A 21,826-nucleotide genomic window follows, 5' to 3' on the forward strand; every position below is an offset into this window, starting at 1 on the left:
AAATGCTACTGTGATTTACAAATAATTTGTATAATGTTATATCCAAGTTAAAAACAATAACAGACTATTAATTTAGTTATGTTTTCCAATTTAAAACTATTCCCACATTACTACATAAAAGTTTAATACTCTTCTTCTGTTACTCACAAATATTAATTTATCCAAATAGTGTACTATTAAATAATCCAAATAGGTACTATGTACTTATTGACGTAATAGTATAAATTATCCATTAAATTTTCTTAAATTATTTCCTCATTCAAATTATTATAACTAAATCTCTAAACAAATAAGTATAACAGTGGGACCTGAAGAAATAAAGATATCTGTAAACTTACATGTGGCAGGTAATGTTATCGTACTAAACTGTTATACAAAAGGAAAGTCAATGTGCATATATATTTATCATGCTAAAAGATGTATACATATTTTATCGATCTAACAAATGATCTGAGCTAATTCTAAAAGTACAAGCGTTTATTTTAAAATTGTGTAATACTCTTAATATGGCAAATATCAAAATATTTAAAAATCCTTCAGTCTATTAAATTAATTCATAAAAATATGTATATTAATGAGGTCAAAGAGAATTTCTTGCTATTTTTATTGAGTCAAATAAAGTTGCAGTCTATATTGTATTCAAATGTTGCATTGTGTTTAATTCAAATCCCATTTTCTCTTCCTGGGTTCAGACATACTTACACATAATTAATATAATATTATAAATAAGTTAAAAAAAGAGAATATTAATTTAGTTATACGCTGTCTCTGGCGCAGGCTTCTCACCCATGTGATGCAAAGTTCCTCCCTAACCCAATTCAAGTTTAACTTGAACAATTGGATATGGAACAGGAAATTCATCCATGGTCTGGCACCTTTGTCTCTAATGGACATAGGCAGCTTGTAAATGTTTCATCTCCCATGCCCCTGCTTACACTTATCAGGGCTACCAGAACTGGTCAGAGATTTGGGATACATGACTAGGCTTAAAAAGACCATTGGGGTTGTTAGCCTAGTAAACACATATGAATCTATAAGTTCAGTGACCAAGCTTCAAATTTTAGCTTTTCGGATATTTTCAAATATTATGTTATTTTCTGTGTAAATTATGTGAGATCTTAGACATTCACATTTCTACCATATGCAGGTACATGTAATACATATATTTTTATAAGTAGTTTCATAGGTTCATAGATTTATACTAGGCTATCTGCCCTAAGGCATTTATAAGCCTAGCCCAAATTATTGTGGCTTACGCCACCCCTTATATGAAAAAATACTGTGCCCATTAGTTTGTTGTGCCTCTGTCCAGCAGTGACACAGAGATGATTCCTGGGGTAAACCTACGATCTCCCATCCACAGGTCTAGATTTCTCTTGAACAGAGTCAGCGAGGTGCTCTGCCTCACATGGACCGGGATTTTATTCCACAGCATAGGGAGTCTCTGAGTGATAAATCTATCCCTCCAGCACGTCCTATTTATATCCGTGCTAAGGTTTAAGTCGCTTGCTCTAGTGGTTTTGGTGGATTTGGATTTTTGAGGTGGAGCATGTCCATTAATTCGGGTTGGACATGGCCTTGTATGTCAGGCACATGTCACCTCTGAGCAGACGGTATGCGACTGAATAGAGCTGGAGTTTCTTCAATCTGGCAGCATATGACAGATTTTGGAGTCCCTTTATCCTTTTGGTGAGGAACTTTTGGGGTCTCTCCAATTGCTGCAGATGTCGGGTGAGATACATCCCGAATGGGGCATTGTACTCGATCATTGGTCTGATAAGTGAAGAGTACAGGGAACAATGACCTCACTAGATCTGGATGTGAATCCCTTCATGATCAGGTGGGCAATGTAGAAGGTCTTTCTAACCACTTTAGCAATGTGAGTGTCAAAGAAAGGCCACTGTCAACCTGGGTCCCCAGGTCCCTGATAACCTCTTCTGTGCTTAGTGGATTGCCACCTATATGGTAGCTTGGGGTTACCTTGTTTTTCCCGAAGGGTATGACTATACATTTTTGGCGTTTAACTTCAGGCCATGGCTCTGGCACCAGCTATCTGTTTCCGTGAGTCCCTTCTGAAGGATATCCGTGTCCGATGCACTTTCCACTATGGCCCAGTTTGCAGTTGTCTGCAAACTTTGTCAGCCAAAGTCCTCCCATGTTGGCCTGTACTTCTGAGAAGTAGATGCCAAACAATAGGGGGCCAAGGACCGAGCCCTGTGGGACACCACTTGTGACCGGCTTGGAGTCTGACACAGCACCAGCAACTCTAACCCTGTGGGTTCTGTCCTTAAGCCAGTTTGCAACCCATCTTGTGACATATGGGTTTACATTTAAGCTGGTAAGTTTTTCTACAATACCCGAGTGGGGTATTGTGTCGAAAGCCTTTGCAAGGTCAAGGTAGGCTGTATGGACTGCCTTTCCCTCATCAATGGCCTTGGTGACTGTTTCGAAGAAGTCGACCAAGTTCAAAAGGCATGATCTTCCCTTGACGTTTGTAATTTAAATATATTTTTCTGTCTTATTTGCCCACCAGTATTCTACCTTATTCTATTTAACTTGTATTTCTAACATCTACCATCAGAGCTATTTAATCATAATCCCTCTATTAGAGATTACAGTATGTGTATATATTTCTTACATATACTGGTACTGCTGTTTTTATTTATCCTATGTAGTAGATATTTCATTCCATGTGCATTTGCATGTTGTTCTTAAGATGCTTGCTTGTATTAGTTCTAGTATCACAAGTAATCTTGACTATATATAAAAGAATTTCTGCTTGTTTGAGTATGTGCGTTTAGCCATTATGAACTGCTGTTCTGATTTAAGCTTCACATCCTGACATTAAAATTTGAAAATGACAACTCACAGCATACAGTAGCTGCTGTATCCTGAGTTTCTCATTCTTCTTAATTATTTTAAACTGTTCTAATCAGTTTAGAAACAACTAACTTTACTTCTTTCCACTAATATGTGCAGTGAGTTAATAACAATACATCATAAGCTATTAACATTCAGCAAAATAAAAGCAAATTGTATGTCTGCAACAGCTCGATGTCAAACATTAACATATAATCTGAAGTAGTTAACTTCATTTGTGCAGCAGCCTATGGGATTCGGATCCGAGCCGGCAGTTTTCAACAGCTTTAGATCCGAGCTCCAAGCTCCTCCCCCTACCCACAATCCCGTGCCAACCCTGACTGACCTCAGATCTAGTTTGCCGCGGTTATCCAGCAGCAGCTTGATCTACAGCTCCAAGCCTTCGAGACTTTTGTGAGAAAAAAAATTTACCTTTTTACTCTCCTTTCTTCTGTTTTTTGGTTGTGTGTGTTTACAGGTCCCTTTTTGTAAAAACCCTCTCTAGTTTAACTATATATTTTTTGGTCTTTTACCTCCCCCTTCCTTTGTGGTTCCATTAGGGTTGTGTGTGTGTGTGTGTGTGTGTGTGTGTGTGTGTGTGTGTGTGTTTGGGGCCTAACGTGTGTGTTTCTTTTAGTTAAAATGGCTGAGGCCTCAAAATTGATCTTTTCTAAGTGCACCGAGTGTGGCCATAAACTGTCCTCGGTGGATGGCCACACTGTGTGTGTTGTGCCTTGGGGTTGAACACCTGTCTTCTGGTTGTTCCATCTGTGCAGCGTTCAACCCCAGGGCACTCAAGGACCGGAGGTCCAAGCTGATTCTGGCGGGTCTTCTGACCCCGGATCCGGCTTCTACCTCTGGTCCTCCTGTGGCTCCCGCTGCGGCTGCTGCCACTCCTGCTTCCTTCCCCACCGGCCGGGACTCAACCTCTCGCCTTAGGCCCGGAGGAGAGGGAGGCCAGGAAAGAGAAAAGGAGGGAGAAGCACCACAAGCGGCGGGCCGAGGCCTCCGCTTCACCCCCCCGGCTAAGCGGTCTTCTCCCTCCAGGACTTCTGGGTCTACTCCATCTCGGATTCGGTCCCCATGCTTTTCACCGGGTCCTGAGGAGGAGGAGATCCGATCTCCTTCGAGGTCATCGAAGCGACACTCCCATCCTGCCTCGGTGGCCTCATCGAGATCAACCCGAAGTCTCACGGATGCAGATTTGGACCGGATGATGAGAAGATTCCTCCAGGCCCAACTGCAGATGGGAGTGCTCCTGCCTCCTCTCCCCCTCTGGGGGGGATGTCGACCCCTTTTTTTGCCCCGATAGCTCCTTCTCCATCCCGTTTCCTGGGCTTGGAGTCTTCGAAGCCGGGCAGCCTTGGAGATGGGGGTGTGTCGGCACCGATAGTCTCGGGTACTTCGGCGCCGACACTTCCCTCGAGTCTGTCGGGTCCAATTTCTTCGGATCCGAGCTCTGAGCCGAGGGCTGAGCTTCAGATCCGGCAGTATCAATATGCTATCGACTCTGTCCAGGTCGGAGCATACTGGTCCGTCTGATCCGATCGCTTTGGCGCCGGCCCCGATCCATCCGTCAGATCCGAGGGAGGGTCTGCTTTTGGATCCCAGAGAGAGCAGCTGTTCCTCTGCATTCAACATGGTGGAGAGAGCCCTGTCGAGAGATTCCAGGCCCCTGGCCCTTGCCACTGCTCCACCCTGCACTCCTTCTCTGTTGGGCCCGACTTCCATCACCTGGCCGGAGGGACAGCCTGCTCTGATGTCCCAGGTCATTCCTTTGGAACAAGATGTGGCTGGTGAGACCTCCTTGGACAGCCCCCCCGAGGACATTCCTCACAAGCAAAAGTAGGCACCTGGACTCCCCCGAGTCCTTGACTGAGGACACGGATTTGGAGGAGGGGGAAGGCTCCCCAAGATCACCCCCCGAAGATGTCTCATTTGGTGACATCATGGAGATGCTCAGGATAAAGGGGGGGTGGTCTGCCCCAAAGCCTACCTCGGACGAATCCGTGTTCCTGGAGGCGTTTGAAGCAGGCCCGTCTACCTCTTGGGTGTCCCCTCCGGCCGACCCCCTGGTAGATTTGATTACTACCAGGAAGTGGAAGGAGCCGGACACTGTGGAGCCAGTCCCCAAGCACCCGGACAAAATTCTTAGCCCACCCTCTGACAAGTCCCACTGGAGTAAGGGTCCCCCTGTAGATGCCATGTTGGTGGAAGCTGCCACCAAGAGGGAACTAGCTTAGGAGAGTCCCTCGGTTCATCCCCCGAGCAAGGAGTCTCAGTCGATGGACCGTTTAGGGAAGCGGGTCTTTAGTTCGGCTACCTTCTCTGTGAGGTCGCTGAACTACATGGCACATGTGCTTCGGCTGCAGCAGGACCTTATCAAAGAGTACGCTGCGTCGCCCCCTGAGTCCATGTCGGCGGAGGACATATGTTTGCACTCCACCCGGATGGCCACTCTCCGATCCATATCAAACACCTCTATGCGGCTTCTATCCCATGCCACGGAGGGAGGTGCTAGAGCCAGCAGAGCGGGCCTTGTCATGAGGCGTCAGGCCTGGCTCCAGCACTGTGATTTCGCGGAACCCTTCAAGACGTCTTTCGCTAATGCCCCTTTCGATGGTTCTGCCCTCTTTGGAAAATACCTTGGTCCAGAGCGAGAAGGACGGGAAGACGTTGTCTGCCGTCAGAGTCTGCTTCTCTGCTCCCCAGAGGTCCTTCTCCAAGAACCAAAAGGGACAGAAGAAGATGTGGTTCTGAAAGTCGCAACAGTCCCGTCCCACTCCAGACTCCTAGCCCTTCCATGGCAGAGGAGGGCAGGGTGGAAGCCGCCCTAGAGGCAGAGGGGGCCCGCGCAACTTTGGATCCAGAGAACCCCTGAGGGGTTGCCCGACTGCTCCACTCTGGAGGCAGTTGGGGGGGCGTTTCTCGAAGCACCTAGCAGCTTGGGCGTCCATCACAACAGACTGCTGGGTGCTTCGCATTATATCCAGAGGATATCAAATTCCCTTTTCTCTTTATCCATGCAGCCCCAGATACCTCCCCGATGTCCCACCTGATCAGAGGGAGGCCGCAGCAACAGAAATCCAACAGTTGCTGGAAAAAAGAGCCATCCAACATGTCCCCCCAGACCAGTGCGGGTCGGGGTTTTACTCCAGGTTCTTTTTGGTGCCAAAAAAGACGGGGGACTTAAGACCTATCCTCGACCTCTCCTCCCTGAACCTCCTCGACCTCTCCTCCCTGAACCTGTCAGTAACCAAAGAGAAGTTCCACATGGTCACCCTTCAATCCATTCTCCCCCTTTTGCGGGAGAATGACTGGATGTGCTCTATAGAACTCAAGGATGATGTGTACTACCACATTCTGATGGACAGGCGATCCAGAAGGTTCCTCGGCTTCCGGCTAGGAGCCAGTCATTTCCAATTCAGGGTCCTTCCCTTTGGTCTCACCACAGCCCCCAGGGTGTTCACCAAAGTGTTAGCAGTGATTGCAGCCCACCTGAGGCTCCAGGGAATCCAGGTATACCCGTACCTGGATGACTGGCTCCTGACCGCCCCGACAAGGCATCTACTCTGTGCAGCCAGAAACTACTTTCTTCATCTAGCTCCCCGGCTGGGGATCACTATCAACATAGAGAAGTCGTCTCTTACCCCGACTCAGACTATAGACTTCATAGAGGCAAGATTAGACACAAACCAGCTCCTTGCTTTCTTGATCACTGACTGGCTACGAACCCTGAGGCTACATGTGCGAGCCATTCCACATTCTCCAGCTCCTCCGGCGGAATTGGTCCTGAGGGCTCTAGGCTCAATGGCGGCGGCAATCAACCTTTTGCCAATGGCGCGTTTGAACATGAGGGCCTTGCAATGGACCCTCCAGGTCCAGTGGTCCTTCCTTCGATTTCCTCTGAGCCATTCCATTCCCCTCAGCAGGGCTTGCAAGAGGGCCCTCTTATGGTGGCTCCAATCTCCAAACCTCCAGGAAGGACGCCCCTTTTCTAAGGCCCCTCCCCTAGCCACGGTAACCACGGACGCCTCCCGCCTTGGGCGGGGCATTGTTCAGGCAGGACAGTCCAAGGCATGTGAGCCGCCACGGAGACCTCTCTGCATATCAATGTCCTAGAGATGAAGGCAGTTCTGTTAGCGTTGCAAGCACTTCAGCACCTTCTTCCTGTAGGAACTATTGCGATTCAGTCAGACAATATGTCTGTTGTCTGGTACATCAACAAACAGGGGGGAACCAAGTCCTACCCACTCTGTCGAGAGGCCATGAGGGTGTGGGAATGGGCGATCTCCACCAACCGCTTTCTTACAGCAACGCACATTCCGGGGCGGTCCAACATCCGAGCGGACAGACTAAATCGCACCATCCTGTTACCACACGAGTGGTCTCTGAATCCCGAGATAGCAAATCAGATTTTCGCCAAATGGGGTCAACCCTGTTGCGATCTCTTTGCTTCTCCCTCGAACACAAAATGTTACGACTACTTCACTCTCATTTCCCCCTCCAGGGGACCTCCGAGAGATGCTCTGGTGCATGCTTGGCCTCCCGGTCTACTTTATGCGTACCCTCCTCTTCCTTTGATGCTGAAGTTTCTGCAGAAAGCCAGCTGGTTGGGGAGCAGGATAATCCTCATTGCCCCATTCTGGCCTCGTCAACCTTGGTTCCCTTACCTTTGGTCTCATCTGGTGAATCCCCCTTGGATTCTGGATCCCCGTCCGGATCTAATATCCCACCCCCTAGATCTCCCAGTCCCGAATCTGGACAATCTCAAGCTCACAGCTTGGCTGCTCCAGTTCCACTTGTAGCTAGGACTCCCGGTATCTCTTCCCCAGTTAAAACTGTTCTAGTAGTGACACACAAGCCTTCTACTAGAAAGGTCTATAGTAGCAAATGGAAACGTTTCTCCATTTGGGCAGAACGTCGAAATTTGGATCTCCTTTGCCAGCGGTATTAGACTTCCTGTCAGGGCTGTTTCATCAGGGGGCAAGCTCCTCCACAGTCAAGGTTCAACTAGCAGCTATCTTTCATTATCACGTGGGAAATGAACTGGGCCCTTTGATCACCACGAAATTGTTTAAAACCTTTTTGAAGGGCACCTTTCTGCTCAGACCTCCAGTGAAGGATGTAGTCCCTCCTTGGGATTTAACGCTGGTGCTTCAGGCCTTAACAGCTCCCCCGTTTGAGCCTGCAGCTTCAGTAGATCTTAAATTCTTGTGATGGAAAACGGCCTTTCTTGTCGCTATCACCTCGGCTCGAAGGGTCTCTGAATTACAGGCCCTCTGTGTAAAACCCCCATATTTGACTTTTCACAAGGATAGAGTTTACCTCAGGACCAATCCGTCCTTTCCCCAAGATTGCCTCTGAATCGAATATTAACCAGTCCATCAACCTACCAGTCTTCTTCCCTAATTACCAAAACAAAGGGGAATATAAATTACACTCACTGGATGTGCATAGACAACTTCGCTTCTACATCCACAGGACATCTGGTCATAGGCAATCTGACCAGTTGTTCGTCTCCTGTGCCAAATTTAACTTGGGTAAATCTGTGTCTAAAGTCACGCTGTCTAGATGGACCTCGCAGTGTATCTTTTTAGTATATGAAAGTTTTGGCAGGCCCGCACCTCAGGGAGTCCATGCCCACTCTGCTTGGTCTATGTCTACCTCCGCAGCTTTTAGAGCTAGAGTCTCTTTGGATGATATTTGTTCAGCAGCCACTTGGGCCTCATCTCATACCTTTATCAATCACTATAAATTGGACATTATCTCCAGAGGGAGAGCATCCTTTGGCTCTGCAGTGCTCTGAAACATCCTTCCATGAAGGCCACCCAAGGTTCAGGTAGCTGGGGACTCTGTCCCATAGGTTGCTGCACAAATGAAGTTACCTACTTCAGATTAAGAAGTTATGTACTCACCATAATGTTCCATCTGAGTAGGTAAACTTCATTTGTCAGCAACCGTCCCTCCCTCCTGCCCCCCTCACTTATGAATGTTTTCATACTCAGGTCCATGGGTGTTACCCACTTATCTTGAAAGTATTAGTCTTCGGGCAGTATCTGCTTTTGGGCAAACTTGATCTGAGGTCAGTCAGGGTTGGCAGGGGATTATGGGTAGGGGGAGGAGCATGGAGCTCGGATCTAAAGCTGTTGAAAACTGCCGGCTCGGATCCGAGGTTGGATCCGAATCCCATAGGTTGCTGACAAATGAAGTTTACCTACTCAAATGGAACGTTATGGTGAGTACATAATTTCTTATTTTTGTTTTACGAATTCTTTTTCTGAATAAATATTTTGATATAATTTTAAGTAGATTTCTCACATATATATTTGGCAAAAAAAAGTTCCTTCCTGTTTTCACAGACATCAGTGATGAACTTTGACCCACATTTTCTGCAAGCAGGAGGTGGGAAGCAAGGAAAGAATCAAGCATTTTCACACAACTGGAATGTTCTTTTGTTCTCAATAATTTTAAGTGTTAATTGCTTCATTAACAGCATGTGAAAAGAATGCGTCACACAAGAACAAAGAAAGCAAAATCACCAGCATTTTAACACTTCTAATTAGCATACTATCTGACATTCAGTTAACTCAGTAATGCACATACTAAGCAAAGTTAAACAAATAAAAGTCTTAATTCGTATAGTTTTAAAATTATAAGTTATATTGTTTATAATTTAATGACATTCTTTCACGGTAAATGTTTAACAATTAGACCTACATTTATAATTTTAGTTAAATGAAATATATTGTCTTTCACTGTAAATACAGTACAATGCTGTTCTAATTAACTTCTTCAGTAATTTTAAGGATTTTATTTTTGTTAATAAAAGTGGATGCCTCCTCCAGTGTGTCAAATGTTTTAGTTGATTAAGAAATAAATATTTTGATCTTTGTATGAAACACTAAAGTGGCTTTAATATTGTTCTTTTAAGTTCCTCAATGAATGCTAAAGGACAAGGACAACAACGGTATATTCAAGCAGATTGCTCAACCTGCTGTCTCTGTTAGTCCCTGTTAGTTGATACAGCTTCAGAAAATCAGAACCGCAGTTTTAAAAATTAATCCACTCAACTGTTTTACCTCTTAGATGTGCTACCTTTCCGTACTGTTTTACTTTCACTTTGAAAACCAAGTTGAAAATCCTCTAGCTGGCTCTTAAATGATGATGTCACATCTGCCAGAGCTCTTGCTATAGTTACAGGGATGTTTCCTCCCCCAAAGTGACGTAAGCACTGCCTGATTTGCATGCTCTATGGAAGAGCCAGTGGACCTCCCACATTGTGATGCCAGAGCTGCCTTGCCCAGTGCACTCTTAACCTAATAAAAACTAGCTAGTGCTATGTGGAACTACTTTTTATTTTAAGTGTATCCTGTCGAGTGCATTCGTTCGAGGGACTTCTGCAAAGTTTGGATTGCCTGCTTCTTCTCCTGCATTTTTGCACTTCATTAGTAAGGTAAGTCTTAAGAGCCCCTGTTTGTATGCATTCCTAGCCATGAAATTTAGGGATCCCGAGTTTCTCAGTGCATAGTGATATAGTTTATGCTTTCTGTTTGTGAGGGTACATACCATGTGCTTCAATATTATATGCTGCTGCTGACTTTTTATAACTTAGCGTAGTTCTTTTGTGTTTGTTTGCTGCTGCTGGGTTATAGTGATGATTATTTGTTACTGCTGCTGCTCGTTTCTGTTTTGTATCTAATGCTGGCACCTTCATTCTCAGATCGACGCGTGTTTGTGTGTGTGAATGCTGCCTTTTGGTTTCCCATGTCCCATGCTGCCGGAGGAATGCTGCATTGAAAGTAGTCTTGCTTATTTCTTCCTGTTGGTTTCTGATAGTCAGAATAATCAATTTTTTTTTAATATAGAAATGTATTTTCCTCTAATAATGTGTGCTGCCCATTGTCTTAAAGGTAGACTTCATGCTTTCTGTTTGTGAGGTGCCATGTGCATCACTATTGTATGCTGCTGCAGAGTTTCAACACTAGCCTTGCTTTTTTGTACCATATATTGGTGCTGTTGGGTTATATAGATGCCCTCGTTATTCATTACTGCTGTTTATTGTTTCTTTTTTGTCTAATGCTGTTTTTTGGTGGTATTGCTGGCATCTTATTAACCCTCAATTTGGCATTTGCTTGTCTGTGTGTGTGAATGCTGCCTTCCATTTCCCATCCTGCCAACTTAATGCTTGTTTGTACTGTTTATTTTGTGTTTAGTGTTTCATGCAGCCTTTCACAATGTTTGAATGAGTTTGACTGCAATTCCGACTTTCTCTCTCGTATGTAAGTATCATGCTGTATATTTACATGCCCTTGTTTTGTTGTATGTGCGCAAATGCAGCGGGCCATGTGTGTGTGTGATTCTGAGTGCCTAGTTTGTGTGAATGCAAGAAAATGTTGTATGGGGAAGTGCATGTGTGATTCTGTAGGTGGAAGGTAACTACAGGGAATGATGCAAGAACAGGGACATATTTGTAAAACAAAATAGTAGTGATTTGCTTCTTGGCTTGAGGGTTAGTATGCGGCGTTCGGCGTTTTTATGTAGATCTAGCAATAGCCTTCTTATTTCAAGTATAGGCTTGTTTCTAAGAGCTTTGCATTGCTAAATGCATAGATCTTTTTTTTGGCAGGATATCACTTATTTCGTTTTGCAATAATGGTTTTATTTGCTGTTGCAAAGCAAATGTTTGTGTGTGGTTGTGGGTTTGTGTGTGTGTGTTGTGTGTGTGAATGCAAGCAAGGGATAAGTGTGTGTGTGTGAATGCAAGCAAGGGATAAGTGTGTGTGTGTGAATACAAGCAAGGGATAAGTGTGTGTTTGTGAATGCAAGCGAGGGGTAAGTGTGTGTGTGTGTGAATGCAAGCAAGGGTAAGTGTGTGTGTGTGTGTGTGTATGTGTGTCTATATGTGTATGTGAATGCAAGCAAGGGGCAAGTGTGTGTGTATGTGAATGCAAGCAAGGGGCAAGTGTGTGTGTATGTGAATGCAAGCAGGGGGCAAGTGTGTGTGTGTGTGTGTGTGTGTGAATGCAAGCAAGGGGCAAGTGTGTGAGAATGCAAGCAAGGGGCAAGTGTGTGTGTGTGTGAATGCAAGCAAGGGGCAAGTGTGTGTGTGTGAATGCAAGCAAGGAGAACGTGTGTGTGCATGCAAGCTAGGAGCAAATGTGTGTGTGTGTGTGTGTGTGTGTGTGTGTGTGTGTGTGTGTGTGAATGCAAGCAAGGGTCAAGTGTCTGTGTGTGTGAATGCAAGCATGGGTCAAGTGCCTGTGTGTGTGAATGCAAGCAAGGGGCAAGTTGTGTGTGTGTGTGTGTGTGTGTGTGTGTGTGTGTGTGTGTGAGAGAGAGAATGCAAGCAAGGGGCAAGTGTGTGTGTGTGTGTGTGTGTGTGTGTGAATGCAAGCAAGGGCAAGTGTGTGTGTGTGTGTGTGTGTGTGTGTGTGTGTGTGTGTGTGTGTGTGTGAATGCAAGCAACAAGCAAGTGTGTTTGTGTGTGTGTGTGTGTGTGTGTGTGTGTGTGTGTGTGTGCAATCTTGGGGCAAGTGTGTGTGTGTGCGTGTGTGTGTTTATAGTGTATAATTTGTTAGCTGTTTAACCAAACAGGAAGGAAATAAGTGGGAGCTTGATGCTTTGCAAAGCAGTGATTATTCCCCAGTGCTATGGAGCTTTGTTCTAAAATTGACAGGAGAAGTGCAACAAAAAAGTCTCCCACTGTAAGAAAGGAAAGGCTGACAAGAAACAGTACATTAGTCTGGTCACCTGCTGTGAGCTGTCAATCACATGCAGATAATAGGTCAAATTACCTTTAGCTCTTTGACAGCTAGGAAAGGTAGGTGCGAAGGGGGAGAGGAGATACCTTGAAGAACTAGATTTCTGCCTTCACAAAAGAAATCAAGTTAGCATTTCTAAGAAGAAAGAGCAATAAAATGCACTTTTCAATTCTGCTCTGTAACATTTGCACTGCTTGTGTTTGAAGTAGTCATTGAAAAAGGATAACATTTTAACTAAAAGTAGGTGACTATAACACAGCAGTGAATGCCTGTAAAATCAGTGCACTGACAAGAGATTTAGGGAAAAGTGGCAGACATGATGCAATTTTTTGGAGACAAACAGTGCATTCTGGGATACTTAGAGGCAGACTAAACAGTCAGAATTATTTCAAGATGCCAGACCCCATTTGGTCAGAGTCAGAAATCGAGTATAAAAATATCTAAAAAACTTGAAATAGTCCCAGAGTGGTGTTAAAATGTAGGAAACGCCAAACCATGATGAAATAAACATGTTAAGCAGGATGTTCTTTTAGTGATTATTTTACTTGAATAATCATCAAATCTGACTACATTTAGATGGTCTTGAATAATCATCAAATCTGACTACATTTAGATGGTCTTGACCATGCTGTTTTTAATGTTTGATCTTTAAGCTGGACATCGACTTAACTATAATTGAATGTGGTGGGAAGTTGTCCTTCATTGAAGGTGCTTGCAGGGATCTATGTGCCCTTTTATTTCCAAAAGAAAGTTTCAGGTAGATTTAATGTTTTATATAGCCAGGTGGTTAGGTTTATTATATTGTTTCCCTCGTACTTTTCAGGTGTACCATGAATTCTAATGTTATTTCATATCAGTCTAAGAGCCATAAAAGAAATTCCGTCTGAGACTTACCTTTACTTATTCTCCCTTCATGATAATTTAAATATTCTTCCGTACTACTGATTCGTGCACTTTGTTGTTTTATAAGAATTTTTAAATGTTCCATCTTTTTTCTGGACTCTTCTTTGAAACTTTCAGTTATGGTATCCACTGCGTCTGTTAAGTAATGCATCCTGCATACTAAATATTGGTAACTGGATGTTGAAGCACATGAATCCTAAATACCATTTCTTGAGTGGCTCCTGTTGAAATATCTTCTCTCTTAACCAAGCACTTGAATTTCTGATAGAAAATCACAGCTTTTGAAGAACTTCAAGCTATAAATCTTTTCTCTGAACATTAATGAATAAAATTAGATAACCGGTATCTCCAAATGTTATTTTTTAAATTATATTTTTTGTCGGAGATTCTTTGGTGTCAGTTGAGTGCTAGCTATCTTGTTTTTGTTGTTTATCTACTTCATTTGGACTTTTTGGAAGTTCTGACAGGAAAATAATGCATTTTATCACTTTTTCTTCCTTTATGTGATATTTACTACTGAATTAAAACAATTATTACTGTTTTATTGTTAAATCAGGATATTATTGAAAGTTGCATTATTTGCATTTTCTGTGGAAATCTCTAAGTAATGCTTGTTTTTGCTGTTTTAAAATGTTTATATTCGATTTTAGGGCCTATATTTGATATGTCACTATTTGAACAAGTGAATTTTATTTGGCACTGGGACTGTGTGCCATGTTGTGTTCTACACTGTGCAGATTGTTGAACAAGGCTTAAAGCAATTTATTTTATTTATGTATTTGTAATTTAACTGGGTTAGTCCAACTGAGCCAGTGGCCTGTTTTCAGTGGAGACCCAGGGAGAAAAGCTCCAGACAATTATTACAAAGTTACAAAAAGGAAAAACATCAGGCAATGAAGTTTTATGCAAACATTACAATAATGTGCTTTACATGAGAACATTAAAAATTTACAAAAGGCCTGAGATTGAACAGTTTTAACTGTTTCTGATATATTTCAAGGAGTCCAGCCCTATTTGCTGTGTGGTGCATAACAGTTTATTTCCTATTATTGCTGCTCTTAGCCCTTAATAGTGATTTACCATGGCAGGTGTTTTTCCCCCCACTTGATGGATCTTGATAAGACTGCCCTTCATCAAATCCACTCGCACCTTAAAAGAAAAAGCTCAAAGAAAGCTTGCCTCAGCCTACGGTTTGTTAATCTGTTGCATTACACTGACCGGTAGACCATTTAGCTTTTTCCACATTGCCTTCTGGTGTGAGCCTACAGCCCTGTATGGTATGAGAGTCAGCCACATCCTCTGGGGTTGTTCCAGTACTTGGTTCATGTACAGCAGAACCAAACCCTTTAGGTGCAAGAGAGATCTGCAGTAAGAGGGCTTTTGCCAGACATAATACTTTGTCCACAGATATTTTGTCCTCCAGTATAGTTCATAGTTAGAAGAAACAGGGACTTCACCGCACCACAGACAATCAAGCTATTACCATGTATACAGCTGATGTGGTTTCCTTGGCTAAGAGTATTTTTACAATCAGCTAATCTTGGAGACAAGTTCCGATTCAAAATGACTATGGTGCTACCTTCTCTAGAAATCAGTCTAGCACCACAGAGTTTAATGGTGGCTCTGATGCAGACAGTAGTGAATACTCTGAGTCTGTCCAGTCTGACTCTTCAGAAGGTGAACAGATTCAAAAACCCAAGCAGATGCTTACCTTTCAACAGATTTGGAGATGTATTTGACTGGAAGCAATCTGGAGCTAGGTCAGAGACTGGCAGAGTTTATCTTATTGAGGATGAGATTCCAAATGTTTTGGCTATTCCTCCTCTGTTACTAGTCTTAGATGTTTATAAAACTGCATGTAAGACCTCTTTGACTAGTTAACCAGTTCCTAAAAAAGCTCTGAGGAAATACAAGGTATACTCTGATCCTGCAGCTCTCTTTGCTCCATTGTCCGTAGACTGAGCTACGGTTTTCTAGCTTCTAACTCATGACAAGAAAGTCTTGGCTTCTAACTACACTGCCAGATAAAATTGGCAAGTGGTCAAAATCTCAGAGAAAATAATTGGTGCAGTCTAGTAGTTTAGTTTTAGAATTTTAAATTATCAGAGCTTCCTGTGAAAATTTAATTTGCAGTGTGCTTACAGTTTAGATGACTTTACTGTTTCTTTGCCTGCTGAACAAAAATGTTATATAAAAGAGATTATTTATAATGTGATTCAGGTTTCAATACATGCATTAGGGAGAGTCTTGGAAGGTGCAGACATTATTTCTAGAAATGCAGCTACTACTGGTAGGCCTGATTACATAAACAGAATTTTTCTGAGGATTTAAAAAATAAGATTTTGAATGCTCCTTGTTTGTGTCTTTCGGCTTTTCCCGGTTAGGGGTCGCCACAGCGGAACTCCGGTCCGCTAGTGATTGGCAGTAGAGATTTACATGCTGGCTTGCCGGGCCTAATGCACAACCTTCAATGAAGGAACGCCCATTCACGCATGTCGCCACACAGAAGATTCTCTGACTGAGAATCAAACGGGCAACATCTAACTGTGAGGCGACAACGCTACCGCAGCACCACCACCGCAATTTGTGTTTGGTCCTGATGCTAGCCAGATTCTCAAACAGTGGGATGATAGAAGTAAATTGATGCATGGTATCTAGAATATTCCATATTCCCAAGTTCTCCCCTAACAAGGTGTGTCACTTAAAGGGGCAGAACAAGCAAACAAAAATTCAAATGTAACACGAATCATGGTACCAAGAGGAAATGGCAGGAGGATAATGCTTCCTAACCAAATAAAAGGTATTCCTTTTCCAAAAATAACTATGCAAAGACTTAGGGCATCCTGACCCTTTCTCCTGTCTTTCCTCCATTTCCCCTTCTCCCAGGCTTTCGAGCAGCCCAGTAGCCTGGACACAAGTAGCCTCAGCGAAGTGGGTGCTAAGAGTAATTCAGTGGAGATGCTCTTAGTAGTGGATGGAAAATCTTCCTCCCTTCAAGTAAATTCCCTGCACTTGCCAGACCAGAAACATTTGTTCTGTTTCAGTACTCCTTCACAAGTTGCAGGCAGGGGTTATAGAACTATTTCCTGCACCACAAAAAGGAAAAAGGAATTTTACACTGTAAACCTTTTTGACACCCAAAAAGGAGCTACCATGGAGACCAGTGTTTGATTTATCTTACCTAAGTATGTTTCTGAAAGTATCCAAATTCAAAATGCTCACCCTGCAGATTGTCCTAGCCCTTCTTCTGGACCACTGTTTCATGGTGACTTTTCATCTGAAGGATGCTTATCGCATTCCAATTGCTTCCAAGTTCGAAATCCTAGCTCACACACTCACAACGAATTGTCTTCCTGGGGTGTATGATGGGCACACAAAAAAAGTATGGCCTTTCTGTCAGAAGACAAAGTCCTGACTATTCGCAATATTTTCAGAGGTTCCCCTTTTCAAGAAGCTGCCTGTACAAGAGAGCTCTCAGAATTCTAGGCCAGTGATCCTCAACTCCATTGACCTAATTCATTGGTACTTAAAAATTGTTGGACCCAGCACCTGCTTCCCTTCAGGCTCCAGGTACTGGTGCTAGATTTTATGAACTGAGTTACAGTTGTGGAGGGATCAGATGTCTCTCAATCCACACCTGCCCTTCTCCCTCCAAACCCCAGTTTAAGTCTTAAATTTCCTGGTCTGCTGCTGCTGAAAAGGGGCTTCTTTCTCAGACCTTCCCAATCAACAAACTAAATAAATTAAAAATCTGTGTAAATGGACTTTCAGATTTTGCATGGGGAACAGTGTCCATAGTAGGTCTAATGCAAGGTGAATGGCATCATTCAGGCTCTACAAAGCACATACTTGTCAAAGAAATGTTAGCAGTGATTCAGATGTTAAAAGTCCTTCAATACTGATGGTCTCCAGGTCCCCTTTTTATTACTTAGAGACAGCACCACAGTCATTTGGTACTTGAACAAGCAAGTGGGTACATTGTCATTCCTTCTTTGTCAGTTGGTGGTGTACAGTGTTTTTCCTTCTTTGCCATTTGGCAGTGTTGCCCTGGTAGCTGGCCTTACAGGATTCAGTGACACTTCAGGACTGCTGCGCAGCTTATAAACAAAGGGATTGTGTCTAGATCTAGGGATGCTATTGTCCCCTTTTACTCTACCCTCATTAGTTCACTCATTGAGTATAATGCCTCCATTGGTATGTATCTGTCCAGACACATGCAACAACTGGAATGTCTACAGAGATACCTTACTTAAAGGATACAAGGCCTAAACTATATATCCTACATGGACAGACTCAGTTCTGTCACTGTACTCTGTATCCTACAGACTGCTAAAAGGTGACCCGTGTTTGGCATGCAAGGCATCCTCTGACCAGATACTGATGGATTTACATGGATGCACATCAGCAAGTCAGATGACGTTAGAAGTACTTGGTCTAGGGATCTAAACCTTTATTGCAACATCAACAGAACTGTGTAGAAGAACAGGTATGTCTCTCAGAGGATATCACTGCTCTTGAACAGACTCCCCAGCCACATAAAACAAAGTGGATCCTTGTTTATATTCAAGCTCATGTTGGATCTATGGATGGGAAACAAAAAAAACTTTACCTCAGGACTGTCCCTGTACTACTGACAGACTGAGGCAGCTCCTAAATGCTCTATCCCATGCATGAGTCTCAAATTATCCATGGTGTTATCTCAGTTATTCTTATTAGGGGTAATGTATAATTATCTACCATGGGATGGGTAAGGCTGATCTCTAACCAAATGGGATAGGTTAATTTGAGCACAAAAAGGAATCTGACTAGGCTTAAAATGGCCCATAAAACCAGCTAACTTGGTACTTGCCTATGAGAGAAGATTCTGTATTCCTTGGATGTGCGCTGGCATCTTGAATACTACCTTGATGGAATTAGTCCCTTCAGGAGAGCTTGACAGCTGTTTACTTCCTCTTCTGGGACTAAGAATGGCCAGCTTGTCTCGAAGTAAATAATTTCTCATTTTTTTTGTGTGACATCCACCATGGTAAATCTATTCCAGGTGAGGTTAAGGTACATTCCACCTGAGCCTTATCCTCTTTGGTGGTATAAAGGAAGTGGACTCTAGAAGCATTCTAGAGGCAGAAATCTGGTCCTCTATTCATACTGTTACAAAGCACTACATACTGCATTGTTTTTCATGTTCCCAAGCAAGCTTTCTGAGGACCATACTATAGGAGAGCCTGCTTCCTTATCCTTCTTCCTGCCAGATAAGGTAAGCTTTGGGAATCTAAAATGTGCCACTGAAGCAGTGTGAGTGATGAACATAGTATAGTTGTGCAAGTCCTTTCTACTTATAACAGTAGCCATTCAATTCCACACTGTCTCAGTGGCAGCACCCACCCACCAACCCCTCCATTTGTATATAGTTCATTGGTACCCAACCTTGTTACTTTTTTGGCAATTTTTGGTTCTTCCTTCTTGGTACTAAAAGCCTGAATAACTGACTTTCTGTTACAGGGGTTAGGCTTCCCCTGGTTGGGGAAGGGGGGGCTTAACCAATCCTATGTAGAGAGTCAGGGGATTCCAAGCTCTAGTAAGCTACCTTTGTAGGTCTCTGTGTAGGCACAGAACCTGTATGTCACTGAGGCAGTGTAAAATTCAAAAATCTGCTGTTAGATATAAGTAAAACTCGGACAACGGACAACTGTACTTTTTATTTGATTGAAGCAAGAAGGAGGGTGCATCTGTGATGTCTTTCTATTTTACTGCTGCAGTATTCATAACATGAGAAATTCCCTGCCAATGGCAGCCGGATGTCCTGCCGGTATACTAAAGTGTTTTACTACTTGCAAGTACTTGGGATGTTGCACGTATGCTCCCCGTGTATGTAGGGCATAAATGTGACGTCCACATGCGCTATCCTTAGAGCTTCTCTGCCGCCAGTCCGGATGCAGTCCTTGATCGTTGGTCTGCTCGCTTGAGTTGTTTGCTATTGTATCAAGCCATTTCAGGTAAGTGCCCTATTGGGTTTTTTCTTCTTGTTATTTGCTACTGCGTTTGTGAGGCTTTTTTTCATGTCATCCAAGAAAAGCAAATGCCAGTGTGGGAGACAGATTCTACATAAAGATGGTCATGACCACTGCTTATTTTGCTTAGGGCCTACCCGTGACCATAAAACTTGTTCCGTTTGCCAGGCCATTGTACTAATACTTTCCATAGCTGGCTGGCCTCGCTAGCTGTTTATCTAGAAAAGTAACATCTTAAATGCTTAGTGAAAGACGTTATGGAGGGTACATCTGGGTCTTCTGCCGAGTTAATTGTGAAGAGAAAGGCCAAACGCCCTAGACATCACCCAGAGATCCATCCAGGCATTGGTTCGGATTCTTCGGTTGAAACCAGTTCAGTGGTCGCCATAGATTTGACAGCAGACACATCCTCGGAGGCTCTGCAGACATCCAGTTTGGATGGTCATGAGGAACCGAGACTCATGATTTCAAAAGGCCCTAGGGGGATCCTCTCAAGTACTAGTTAGGCAGGAAGTCCCAACTACAGTTATGAAGTGTAGGCCAACGTTGGGCCCTTCCACTTTCACTTTCCATAAGGCAGATGTGCACATTAAAAAGAAACAAAAGGCCAAGCATTCCACTTCTCCCAGAGATCCACAAAGTGAATGGCAAAGCTTTAGCCAAGGCTTATTTAATGCCCTTATGGCCCTTAAGCCTCCTTCTGGTGTCTCTGTCCCCACTCTGCCTTGGATTTCTTCACCACAAAAGAGAATTAGGGAACTGGATTATTCTGAGGAAGATTTTTCTTCAGATGATGAATCCTAAGCTTACTCTACCCAGATTCCTTCGCCTCTGGAGTATGCGTCTCCAGATGCGGAGGACTCTAATGGTACTGATTCTCCCATAGAAGGATTACTTTTGAGGAAACTATGTCCAAAATGAGAGAGTTTCAAATGGGATAGTTCCCAGGTTAGTGATGTGCAGAAGAGATACTATGACCTATTGCAAATGGAGTCCCCTTCTCCTTCTGCTGTTCCTCCAGTCTTGCTTGCTTTATTGGATGCTTTCATTTCAGCATTCCAAACTTCAAATTCACAGCCCCGGCCCCTAAGAAGCCAGACTGCCTTTACAAGGTACCAGAGGATAACAAATTTTTTTTTTAGGTGTCCTTCTGCTAATCCTGCTGTGGTCTCTATGGTTTCGGATAAACCTTCCAGATTACGGCTGTCTGCTTCACTTCTCCCTTTTGATAAGGAAAGCAGCACTATGGAAAGTATGGGGAAGAAGGTCTATACTACTTCTGCCTTAAATTTCAATGCTATTAGTTATCAGACACCCATCACTCAGATATACTTTGGCTCTTCTTTCACAGACCACTTAAGTTATTTCTGATCTTCCTTATTCAGAAGAAAAAAACTAATGCCTTGTCCTTGTTAGGAGCTTCTTCTCAGGTAGCAAGACATTCAATTAAGTGTAGTTATGATACAGCAGAAGCATCTTCTAGGGCAGCTGCATCAGGCTCTGTTTTGAGAAGGTATTCCTGGTTATGACATTAAAGCTAAGTTACTGGATGCTCCTCTGGATAATAAAGGTTTGTTTGGTTCTGCTGATTTGTGTAAGTCTTTGCAGGAGAAAGGTAAGGAGCTACAGTATTTAAAGCACATTTGTCTCATCTGTACCTAGGTTTCACAAATTATCACTCCAAAACTGCTTTTGTGCGAAAACAGGTTCACACTCCTCGATTTAAAATTAAAAAGGATAGTAGGAATCCTCTTCCACTAAAGACTTCTCAATCTGCTCCTGCCCAAAAGCAGTCCTTTCCTGACAAGCCAGGTAGTCTTTGACTACCACTCTCGCCACAGCCTTATTCCTCTGTCCATTCGTCTTTGTGTCTCTTCCAGTTTGGGGAAACATTACTTGGGGCACATGGGTCCTTTACATTATTCGAAATGGTTATTTCATGGTCTGGAAATCTCTTTCTCATTTCATGGGCATTCTTCACCCTCCTCGGGAGCAGCTGCATTTATTTCCAGAGATCCTTCTGGACTAGTTGAGTCAGGGAACAATTCAGGAGGTTCCACCCATCCACAGAGGAAGAGAATTTAATTCCAGAATGTTTCCAGGTCCCAGAAGGGATGGTCCCTATAGACCAGTTCAGGACCTCTCACACCTCAACACCTTGAAGGGTCTCTGTTTCTGCATCCTGTCCCTTCAGCCTTTATTTCCTCCCATTCTTCCTCAGGCTTTTATGGCATTACTGGATATCAAGGATGCCCACATTCACATTCCTATTCATCCCCTTTACAGGAAATG

At 43.5% G+C, this 21,826-nt stretch overlaps 1 protein-coding gene across 1 annotated transcript in view; it reads left to right on the forward strand.

Annotated features, from left to right (window-relative positions):
* Positions 1-21,826, forward strand: part of SFXN1 (sideroflexin 1) — an 800,283-nt gene that overhangs the window by 268,485 nt on the left and 509,972 nt on the right. The window lies entirely within an intron of this gene.

This window comes from Protopterus annectens, chromosome 4.part0, assembly GCF_019279795.1.
Source record: "Protopterus annectens isolate FY-2018-M chromosome 4.part0, PAN1.0, whole genome shotgun sequence".
Classification (NCBI taxonomy): Eukaryota; Metazoa; Chordata; order Ceratodontiformes; family Protopteridae; genus Protopterus; species Protopterus annectens.